The sequence below is a fragment of the Coenobita brevimanus genome, chromosome 34 (assembly GCF_032717465.1).
Source record: "Coenobita brevimanus isolate Jiangsu-jjx chromosome 34, ASM3271746v2, whole genome shotgun sequence".
NCBI classification, from domain to species: domain Eukaryota; kingdom Metazoa; phylum Arthropoda; class Malacostraca; order Decapoda; family Coenobitidae; genus Coenobita; species Coenobita brevimanus.
Genome location: NC_136987.1, coordinates 17,033,269 through 17,044,353, shown reverse-complemented (window position 1 = coordinate 17,044,353; position 11,085 = coordinate 17,033,269).

The following is an 11,085-nucleotide window of genomic DNA, read 5'->3' as shown; positions in this document are numbered from 1 at the left end:
GACAGAGTTAATTCAGACGCTGCCACGTTAAAAAGGGGTGCCAAGTATCCCTGATCATGCACTTCTCCTCACAAAATTCATCCAGCCAGTTCGATTTGGGCTGTCTGGACACTGCTACTCCTCACCCTGCCCTTGGGTGGGAAAGGAGGTCCGGATGATGATGATGATGATATATATATTATCGGATTTCAATGAAATCTAGTGGATAGCTGAGCAGTGAGAAAGGGAAAAGGTGATTAGATTTTGAGGAGGACCTGGATACTGATGCAGGAGTAAATCATAAATTTTATTGGCGTTGGCAAAGGTATGGTTCTTTCAATTGTGTAACAAGACAGACTAGACCGCTGAATTAATTGAAACCCCTTCATATTACCCTGTACATTGCTGTGGAAGGCATGTGGGTCAACCCTGATGAGATGTCTGCCAAAAGGGAGGTTTGATTCCTGAATGGTTGTAGGACTGCCCCATATAAGTAGTTGCTTGCCTGTGGTCGACGGGACTATTCTGCCGTACAGACTGGGGGTTTAGTAAACACATCTCTTGTTTCTACCAGGCTATTTTAGTTATCTTGGTATAATCCCCTACTCGTGAATGGTTTCATGAAGGCCAATCTCACTAGTGGGAAGAGCCTTTGCTAAGGTGAATTAAGTCATCTGGAGAGAGCAAGAATAAAGTGTTTAAGACGCCATGGTAGTGAAGGGTTAAACACCTCACTACGGTGACGTCTTCTGTATCGTGGCAACATTCAGACAATTCTGTTTAGGTTAGGAGAGACATTTTGAAGTGCCGGATGTTAGATATAACCTTTACTAACCTTGTTGTTCTCAGATATCATTATGTTAAATATAACAGTCTAACTGAGCACCAGTAAATAGGTAAGCAAATAAATAAATATATATATAAAGAAAGAAAGAATGTTACATCGTAATGAAGGGCCAACCTACTTTTTTTTTACAATAACAGAACAGAGGAAGGAAAAACAAAAGAAGAAAAAAAATATGTCATACACCAGAATGCGGGTGTCCTCAGTTCATTAAAAAATAAAAAATCTGTAACAGTTGGACCTGAATAGTCGTACGTTGAAGTTTGGTGGGAAACCACTCTGGGGATATGCAGTTCGGGGAATAAAAGAATTCTGACAAACAGAAGTTCTGCAATATGGCAGTGTGACAGTCCAGTCATGCTCGCTACCAGCTGCCTGTGTGGCGCGGGGGAAGGCGTGAAGAGGTGGCACAATAGTTGCAACTTCGTCTGAACATTTGCCATAAAAGTGTCTAAAATAATGCAAGAGAGTTAACATTCCTTCTCACTTGTAGGAGAGGTAGTTCCAATAGTAGGGCTATTAATAATTCTAGAATCTTTGCTCTCAATTTTGTCTGCTTGTTTTAGTGCAACCTCTCCACATCCATTCCACAAGGGCGAGAATATTACAGCTGATAGCACACATGACTCTTGTAAATTATAACTAACTGTTCATCAGTGAAGAAATTTCGGACTCTGTACAATAATTCAAGTTTCTTTGAAGCGGTTTTAGAAAGTGATCTAACATGAGAGGTCCAGCTGAGGCCATTGTTAAGTGAAACACGGAGAATTTAAATACTTTTAGAGATAGGAATATTAGCAGCAATGAAGGTAATATAGGAATCAGGCAATATCTGTATATTAGTAAATTGTATGTATTTGGTTTTCCTAGCATTAAAAGATACAATGTTGTTTTGTCCCCATTCAGTGATCTTATATAAGCCTTAATTTATGGAGACTGCTGTGCTGAGTCGTGTTAGAGATATTAAACTTTCTGAATGGGTGTTTAAGTGTGAATAAACTTACCATTTTGCTACTAAATTTTCCAGGTACCAAAATAAAAATTTTTCACGATTAACGGGAATCACAATCACATTCTTAACTATATAAATTTTCGATGGAATTCTAGCGTGCCATGTGAAACTCGCAAATAAGTGCCTGCACAGTTCCCTCGCAAGAACTAGTATATTATCACGCACTCGGAATCTGAAGTAAACCGTAATTTCTATTCAACTTTTCCCACAAAAGTTGGTTTAAAGTTGTATGCCAACTTTGTCGTGAAACAGGGAGAAAAAAATGTCCCTCTTTATAATGGTGCACAATGCTGTTCCATCTGCAGTTGTTCCATCGTTTTCACCACCACCATTCATCACGGAATTTATTTATAGATTGCACACAATTCACAAAAGCAAGGTCCCGCAACATTTTTTTTTTTAGGTGCACGACTCTGGGCATAGGCTTCACAGCCTGCTCCCAAGGCCCAATAGTCCTCCTACTGTTAAAGCTTTCTAGCCAACATTTATGCATATGTAACTCTTAATTCTTGTAATAGGTGAGTCTTGAGTTTTGGTTAAAGTTACTTTGGTAATTGAAGAGCAGGTGGAGTTAAAGAAGAATACAGGGAATTGATCTTGATTTATTATCTTCAGAGAAAGTCTGAGTTGAGCAGCGCATGTATTATACAGAGACTTAATATACTAAGTAAGTCTAGTTGGACCCCTCTTCTTATTCACTCTCTCCTCTACCTGCCGGTTCTATGCCCAGTCTCCTTCTGAGCTCAAAATTCCTACATTCTGGTGTAGCAGGGGTCGTGTCACGTGTGCTCTACTATCATGGAAGCTTCTAGAACACTGTATGTCTGTGTGTATGTGCTGCTTCCGGTGCACGATCAACATTCCTTCACTTAAAGAGTTGGAAGCAAATTTCCCGTTCCCACACCTTGTCTGGTGCTCTGTCTATCTATCTATATATCCATCATGCTTTCTGTTATGATTTGCATTTATAATATGGAGTCCTGACACTACATACCATACACCTCTGCATGTCACCTCTTCGGCACTAACATCCACCGTCCTTACTGAATACATGCTAGGGCTGTCTCATACAGGACTAGTGTATTGGTATTAGCGGGGGTATTTTTACGATATGTCAGCGAGTCTTCTGGTAGATCAGTAAAGTCTGATTTAATGAAATTCAGATCCTTAAACTGTTCCCTGTCCTAGCGTGGATTTGAACCTGGGTCCGGTAGGACTGGAGGCCACCTCTCTACCGACTGAGCCTCCGCAAATGCAGCCAAGCACATTATATCATCAGCACATTTTTGAGCCAGGTAGACGAAGTCGATGGTCATTATTTATGTACAAACTGTATATGTGTGTGTCTGTCTGTGTCGAAAGCTCAAATCTCAGAAAGTATTGATTGTAGAAGGAAAAGTTATTAATAAAAGTTATTTAGAGTCACAGATAGACGAAATCGACAGTCATTATTTTTGTACGAAATGTATCTGTGTGTGTCTGTCTGTGTCGAAAACTCAAATATCAGAAAGCATTGATTGTATAAAGAAAATCATTAATAACAGTTGTTTAGAGTCACAGCTTTAGTTCACATGTCATACAGCCAGAATTGGGAGTCACTGAGGATGGACACATAACAGGTCTAACAGTATTAATACACCTGGCTAACGGATGACGAGTAGTCTTGTAATAACCTTCACCATCCATCCATTCATCCATCATCTAATCCTTTTTTGTTCCATCAAGAACGTTGGGGTCAGGGGCTAGGCTACTCAGTGCTGAAATTTGAGACAAGGGGTGACCTCAAGCTTCCCTGAGTGGCATCATGTGAGCAATAAACCACAAGGACACCACAGATGGGAAGCTCTATAGTCTTTATCCGGTAGAGGAGATTCATCCAATTTGAACACCAAGCGTCATTTGGTTATATGGCTATCACCCAGTGTAGTTAATGGTTTCCCGGGTTACAGGAAACCATTTAGGTTGTCACTCAGTTTAGAGTCGCCTGAAGGCAGCATTAAATCGAGTGAATGGATGATGGACGCTTCCACCTACTACCAACACGATTCACACAATTTTATAAAGTAAGGTTTCTCAGCAATGTGGCCAAAACTATCCAAGCATAATTCGTTATTTCACTGTAAGTTTTCACCTTTACTTCGGCTCTTACACTCCACACAATGTACAAAATCTAAACCGTTTGGGAACATTAATAAATACATCCAGACATACAGTGGTATTCCTATAGTAAGTTTTACCACAGGTTGTAAATTTTTACATCATAACCAAGTCTTCAAAAGATAAGTTTCTCGACAGTAAGAGTAAATAGTTCCCTACACGGAATAGTCGGGGGAAATATGTCTTAAATGCCACCACTCCGAAACCATAGCTACTGTTTATTATTTTTTGCACAATCATATTGCGTTGTTGTTTTTATGTAGTACATACATACAAGAATAATATAAGCATACACTAGGCTACATCTAAGAACTCAGCACTCAAGGGACATACATCAAGCAACCCACTAATAGTAGTGCATTTTACCGTAAGCTTTCGTGTTTTTGGTTTACGTTATATTTACATATTTTTACAGCACTCATAAGCTACCAAGGATCTCGGTATTATGAACAAATACATCAGAATATAATTGGCCCGTGTGACTTGCATCTAACAGCACACCAACACAATGAGTATAGGACATTCTTCTTGTAAACATTCATCATCCGTTGTAACTTTTGCTTCATATAAGTCCCTAAATCCCTCGGCAGTAGAAGTAAATATCCACAAACACACTAGTCCGACGAACAAGCATCTAACACCAACAGTATGTTATTTGTGATGTAGCCTAACTTTCATCTGTTGTTTTTATTTTTACATCAAAATGAAATTACAAAACATTAATTCGAAGCAATAAAATAAAATTCATCTAAAGCACGCTGTGGCATTGTTAACTGTCAGCATTTATGTCTGGTTATTAATGCTACGTCACTCATAAGGAATAAAAGCTAAAGTCATAGCGATATTATTACAGATTTTTTTTTTTTACTGAAAGCATGTATATTTTGTTGCTATTTTAATGTCACACATAAGTCCCACACCAGTTTGATTAAACACACACACACACACACACACACACACACACACACACACACACACAGACACGAGGGACATGCACCTAACACAGCAAGCCAGCACAGCAAAAGAATAAAATTTTAACTACAGACATTCATACTTGTTTATGATTTTTGCATAATACAGAACTCAACACCTATCAGCACAGCAGTTCCGAGGTATATTCATAAAACACAGTGAACAAGCACACCGACAATACAGAAGTTTTACTCATAAGCTATCTTCGTACTTGTTCTTATTGCTACATCACACACAAATTACAAAAGCTAAGTCCCTTAACAATATGGTTAAATACATAACATCATTGTTACTGAAGATTTTTTTTACGTCATGCTGAATTTAATATCGTCTAAGCCGCCAGTAGTATAGAAGTGCCCAATACTACGCAAGCAAAGGTATGCCCTCAAGCAATCCCCCTCCCCCCTCCCCACCTGATTATTACGTAAATAGGCCCCGCCTTTTTGTCCAGAGCTATGCAAGGGATGATCCTTCTTCCCGATCTGATTATGACGTAACCAGGCCTCACACCCATGGCCAGAGCTGTGCCCAGGATGATTTCCCCCCCCTCATCTGATTATGACATAACTAGGACACAACCCCTTGTCCTGAAGTGTGCGAGGGATGAATTTTAATCATAAGAGCTCAGCTGGGCGCACATACACCTCGTTCAACAGCGAGAGGGTAAATGACTAAGGAAGAAAAAGGTAAGAGGCCTGACCACTAACACTTTCACTTCTGCAGGTCAGTCTCTCTCACTTAGCATTCCAGGATGCGTTTACTTGGCCTTGTCTTTGGCTGATACTTTACTTTCACTTAGCGAATAACAACAAACACATTCACTTTCGTAGGGCAATCTCTCTCTCTTAGCATTCCGGATGCACTTACTTGGCCTTGACCGTCGTAGGATACTTTCACTGAACTACTTACTATTACCAAAGCGAGTGTCCCTGGAAAAAAAAGTATGGTGTAGTCCCTCTCTCTCTCTCCTGTTTTTTTTTTTCCTCCCTATTTTCTGTTTATTCTCTCTGTTACCACAGTCACATTCATTATACAGCTACAGTAACTACAATTAACACCATCACCATTATTACCTGATTTATGAGACATTTTTTTTCTTTTCATATGTGGGACTAATAAACAAAGTGAAACATTTGAAGACATTTATTAACAATGTTTTCCTATTGCATATCTCGTAGTCCTGGACATATCAGGCACTGTCCATCACACCAGTACAGTAGTCTGCATACTGAAAGCAAAATATGGGTACACTGCGTGGGTTGCACAATGTTTCCAAATGTTCATCGCACCATAGTTCAGCTAAGGGTGATTGTGCCTAAGGAAGAAACAGATTTCTATAAATCACTCTCAGATACACTAAAACAGGGGTGGGGAATCTTTCTATTAAGGGCCATTGGGATATTTTTAACATCATTCGCGGGCCACACAAAATTATTAACTTAACCCTTTAACCGTGGGTGTCATTCCAGAACGACATTGACAAAACTGGACCAAACCGCGGGTGTCATTCTGGAATGATCGTGAATATTTTGAACACCACGCATTTTTCCTGCGCGCAAAGTGTCTCACGCAAGAGTAGCTGTCGAGTTCTTTCATGCCAGCCATCCCACACCTCCCTCCTCCAACCCCTAGGGGGCCCCCCCCACCCCTGCCCTGACCCGCATCAGTCAGTATCTGTCCAGCTCTGTGCGTGAGAATGGTGCTCCGTCCCGACTCATCGTTGCTCGCTTCCTCCTCGAAAGTGATTAGTGCTAGTGTGCCTTCTACCACTACACCGGTGAAGGAACTGCCGATGGCGAGGCAGAAGGGGTTGAGCACTTCAGAAATTAGAACAGAGCTGGACAAAACTGTAAGTACTACTCTTGACTGTGGCAGTGAAAGTGACACAGCAAGTAGTGACGATTTGGCAGTGATTGGTGGTGAACCCTTTTCCATTGATAGTGACAGTGATGAAAGTGATCGTGTTGTTTCCCCCCCACCACCCCCAACTTACTCTGGGAAAGGGAAGGCGCCTATGGGCAAAACTGGTATTGCACGTGGGAAGGGAGTGAAGCGCAGACTTACGTCTCCCACACCAGGCCCTAGTAAGCATTTCCCATCAATTTCCCATTCCCCTAGCCCTATTGCCCTCACATCATCATCATCTTCTGCCGTGCCATCTCCTCAGTCTACATCATCTGAGGAATACGAATTCCCAGAGCCTGCAAAGCGAGGGAAGGCAGGCCGTGCAGGCCGTGCAGGCAGGGCAGGCCGGCCTAGAACAAAGGGGATGCGTGGCAGTTGGAGGGCAAAGCTGGGCGATAAGCGAGGTGATAAGCGGGGAAGAAAGGGTCAAGTTTCACCACGCACCAGGTCAGTAACCCCCCCGCCTGCCCCCCGCTCAGCTCCCTCACCCTCGCCACCCCCCCACTCACCGCCCCCACACTCACCCCCCCTCCCGCTCGCCTCCTGCCTCACCCCCCTCCCGCTCGCCTCCTGCCTCACCTCCTGCCTCACCCATTGCCTCCACCTCAGCTCCTTCTCACGGGGAAACGAGTGCAATGCGACCTGCCACTTCCACTGAACCACGCACAGGGAAGGTTGATGCATTTGTTTGGTCTGACGGTGCAGATTTTCAGCCACACAATCCGCCGTTTGATATGACAAATGCTGGAATACAGCCTGCCTTTCCATGCAACGCAGGAGATGACTTTGTGGACTACTTCCTGGCCTTCATGGATGATGAAATCGTGCAGCATGTCAGCGATGAGACCAACAGGTATGCAGCTCAGTGTGCAGCAGAAGGGCTGGGACCTATTGGCCCACCAAAGCAAGTGTCGTGGTTGCCTGTCGGGATCAGAGAGCTGTATGTGTTCTTTGCACTAATGTTTCTGATGCCCCATATCAAGAGACATGAGTTGGAGGAGTACTGGCTCGTGGATGACATTACTACTATCCCAATATTCGGGAAGTATATGTCACGGGATCAGTTCCGACAGCTGCTAGGATACCTGCACTTCGCTGACAATGCAAACCCGTCCCAAACTGACCCTTTGTGGAAAGTGAGGGATTTTCTCAACAGGATTAGGGATCGATTTATGCGATTTTTCCGGCCTACGCAGAAAGTCGTCATAGACGAATCCCTGGTATTGTTCAGAGGACGTCTCAAATTCATGCAGTACATCCCCAGCAAACGCCACCACTTTGGGATAAAGTTCTTTGTGCTGTGTGACTGTGAGATGGGGTATATCCTGGATTTTGTCATCTACTCGGCTAGTACAATGGATGTGAACAGGAAAGACCCCCTTGGCTTCTCTGGCTCCGTTGTAAAAGTGCTGATGGAGAGGTATTTTGGTGGTAATCATGTGCTGTACACAGACAATTACTACACAGCACCGAAACTCTCCAAATACCTGGCTGAACACAGCATTGGCACTGTTGGCACTGTACGGAGCTATAGGAAAGAGTGGCCAATTTCCCCGAAGCATCATCATCATCCAAGGGAGATGTGCACCTGAAGAAGTCAGACAAGCTTCTGGCGATCAGGTGGCATGACAAGAAGGTCGTGAATATGATCAGCACCATCCACAAGGGGGAATTGCAGAGAACTGGGAAGGTCAGCTACAGGACGGGAGAGCCAATCATGAAGCCTGATGCCGTCATTGATTACAATGTCAATATGAGACTTGTTGATAAGTCTGATATGATGATTGGCGAAATCGACTGTCTCAGGAGAAACACCCGATGGTACAGGAAGGCTTGCCTGCACATGCTCGATATGTGCATTCTCAGCGCCTTCATTCTCTACAAGACACAAGTCGGGGGCATAAGGCAACCATCACTGAGACAGTTTTCCAAGACTGTCGTGCAGCAGCTGCTTGCACGATTTGGTCAGGTGACGGCATTGATCCCGAGGCGACACTCTGACACACAACCTGACCGTCTTGAGTGCCGCAATTACATGAGCCGGCACCAGCTTGTGAAATTGCCTCTTACAGCAGGCGGCAGGTTGTCACAGGGCCGCTGCAGAGTATGTCATAACACCACACGGAAGCCTCGGACGAGAAAAATGAGCACACACCAGTGCCTGGAATGCCAAGTCGCTCTATGTGTAACTCCGTGCTTTGCTGAGTACCACTCTCTGAGTAAATACTGAAAGTGACAGTGATATACAGTGATGCGACAGTGACGTGCTTTACCAATAATTGTATAATGGATAATGTAGTAATAAGGGATATTTTGCCTAGAAAAAAATGTAAATATTGGCCAGTATAATAAGTGATATTGTAATAAGAGAATCTGCGGCACTTGTGTAATTCTGCGGCACTTGTGTAATTCTGTGATGCGACAGTGACGCAATATAGTAATAAGTGCAGTGTAAATATAATGTATATTGCCCAGATTATATGTAAAATAATATTAGAAGTTAGAAATAATGAAAAGATCGCCTGAAACGTCAGTGAGCGGGTGACGCCGCAGTGAAGTAAGGCGCAGCCGCAGTGAAGAGCGGGCGCAGCCGCAGTGAAGTGCCTTTTACCTACCTCAGTGAACACAGAGTGGGTGTTTGTCGTATGTACAGTGTTCATATATGTTTATATTACTATTAGGAGAGAGTGGTTGGCATTCGGTACTGGTGTGTGGGGCGTAAAATAGTGATTTTACACCCCTCAATTCTAACGGCTCTGCCCGTCCTGTGAAAGTCAACAAAGTCATGAAACCTACATCAATGGAAAGCTGAAGGTTAGTACTTTCTAATGGTACCTTATTTTTTTCTCTAGCTTTATTCTGTGCAGAGTTATTAAGGTTTTAAGGTTTGTTTACATTTGGCTGAAACCCCCGCGGAAGAGGAGAGTCAGACCAAAACAATACCCGTGGTTAAAGGGTTAAAATCAACTGCAGCCCAGTACATTATATATATATATATATATATATATATATATATATATATATATATATATATACATTCGTTCATGAATTTATGAAATTGCATTCATGAATTGCCTCGCAGGCCTGATCAAATGGTTTTCCTGGCCTTATACGTCCAAGAGGCCGGACGTTCCCCACCCCTGCACTAAAACAACACTTCATGAATCCCCTCACAGATATATACCTTTCCCACCCGGGTCTCCCATTTTCCTTATGTCCATGTTGGAGCCTAACCTCCAGAGGTTTACATATTCATCTCTAGCCAGAGTATTACCACATATTGTCATCCACCCATACATCACCTATTATGGAACTGCAAGGACTGATACTTACCAGTATGCAGTGACTGCAAACTTCAGTGAAGATTCTTGCATAGAAAGCACATTCTTTATAAGTTTATTTAATCAGACAGACTATGCATCGGCAGTCAGGAGAAAGCATAGGACACATATTTTAGTAAATGTTTATCGTCCTTGACATAATTATGTTTGTGGATGTGTTTTTTGATTATCATCATCAATCTATCTGCACCCTCTGTACATATGGCAGGTATGAAAAATAGTACATGGGCCATGCAAACATAAGAAAACACTGGAGGCAGTAGGGCTGTGTGCACAATTTAACTGTTTTATGATTTTTCTAGAAATTTACAAAATGTTCGGAATACTGATTAGGTAGAAGCCATATGAATCAAGGATATATATAATGTGATCCTTTATGAAAAAAACAAACCCAGTGACCTCTTTCTCCAGATTTTGAAGTGGGTTATATGTTAGCGATGATAAATGCAGGGTCAAGTCTGTTAGGTATTTCAAATGTATAATTTCATCAGCTGCGACACCCCTCCAAAATTGCTTAACCCCGTAACTGCGGGGCATCACTTTCGTGACCCTCTGGTGCAATGGATCATACTGCGGGGTGACACTTTTGCGATTCTGTGTTATTTTGAATTCGCCCAGACTTTGAAGTGGTCGCTTGTATCATCTGTCAGTACTGCCAGTGTCTAACAATAGTCAGTGCTGCTATTGTCATCTGTTCTCCCATCCACTGTTGACAGTTTAGCCATTTCTACCCGTTCTTAACTCCCCTCCCTACCTCCCCTCCATTACCCTCTCCTCCCGCCTGCCCCAGCTGCGCAGCGCTAGGCAAATCTTGCCCAGATTTTTCCACTCATTTCATCCATTGGAATGAGCCCTATGCCTTATTCTCATACAAA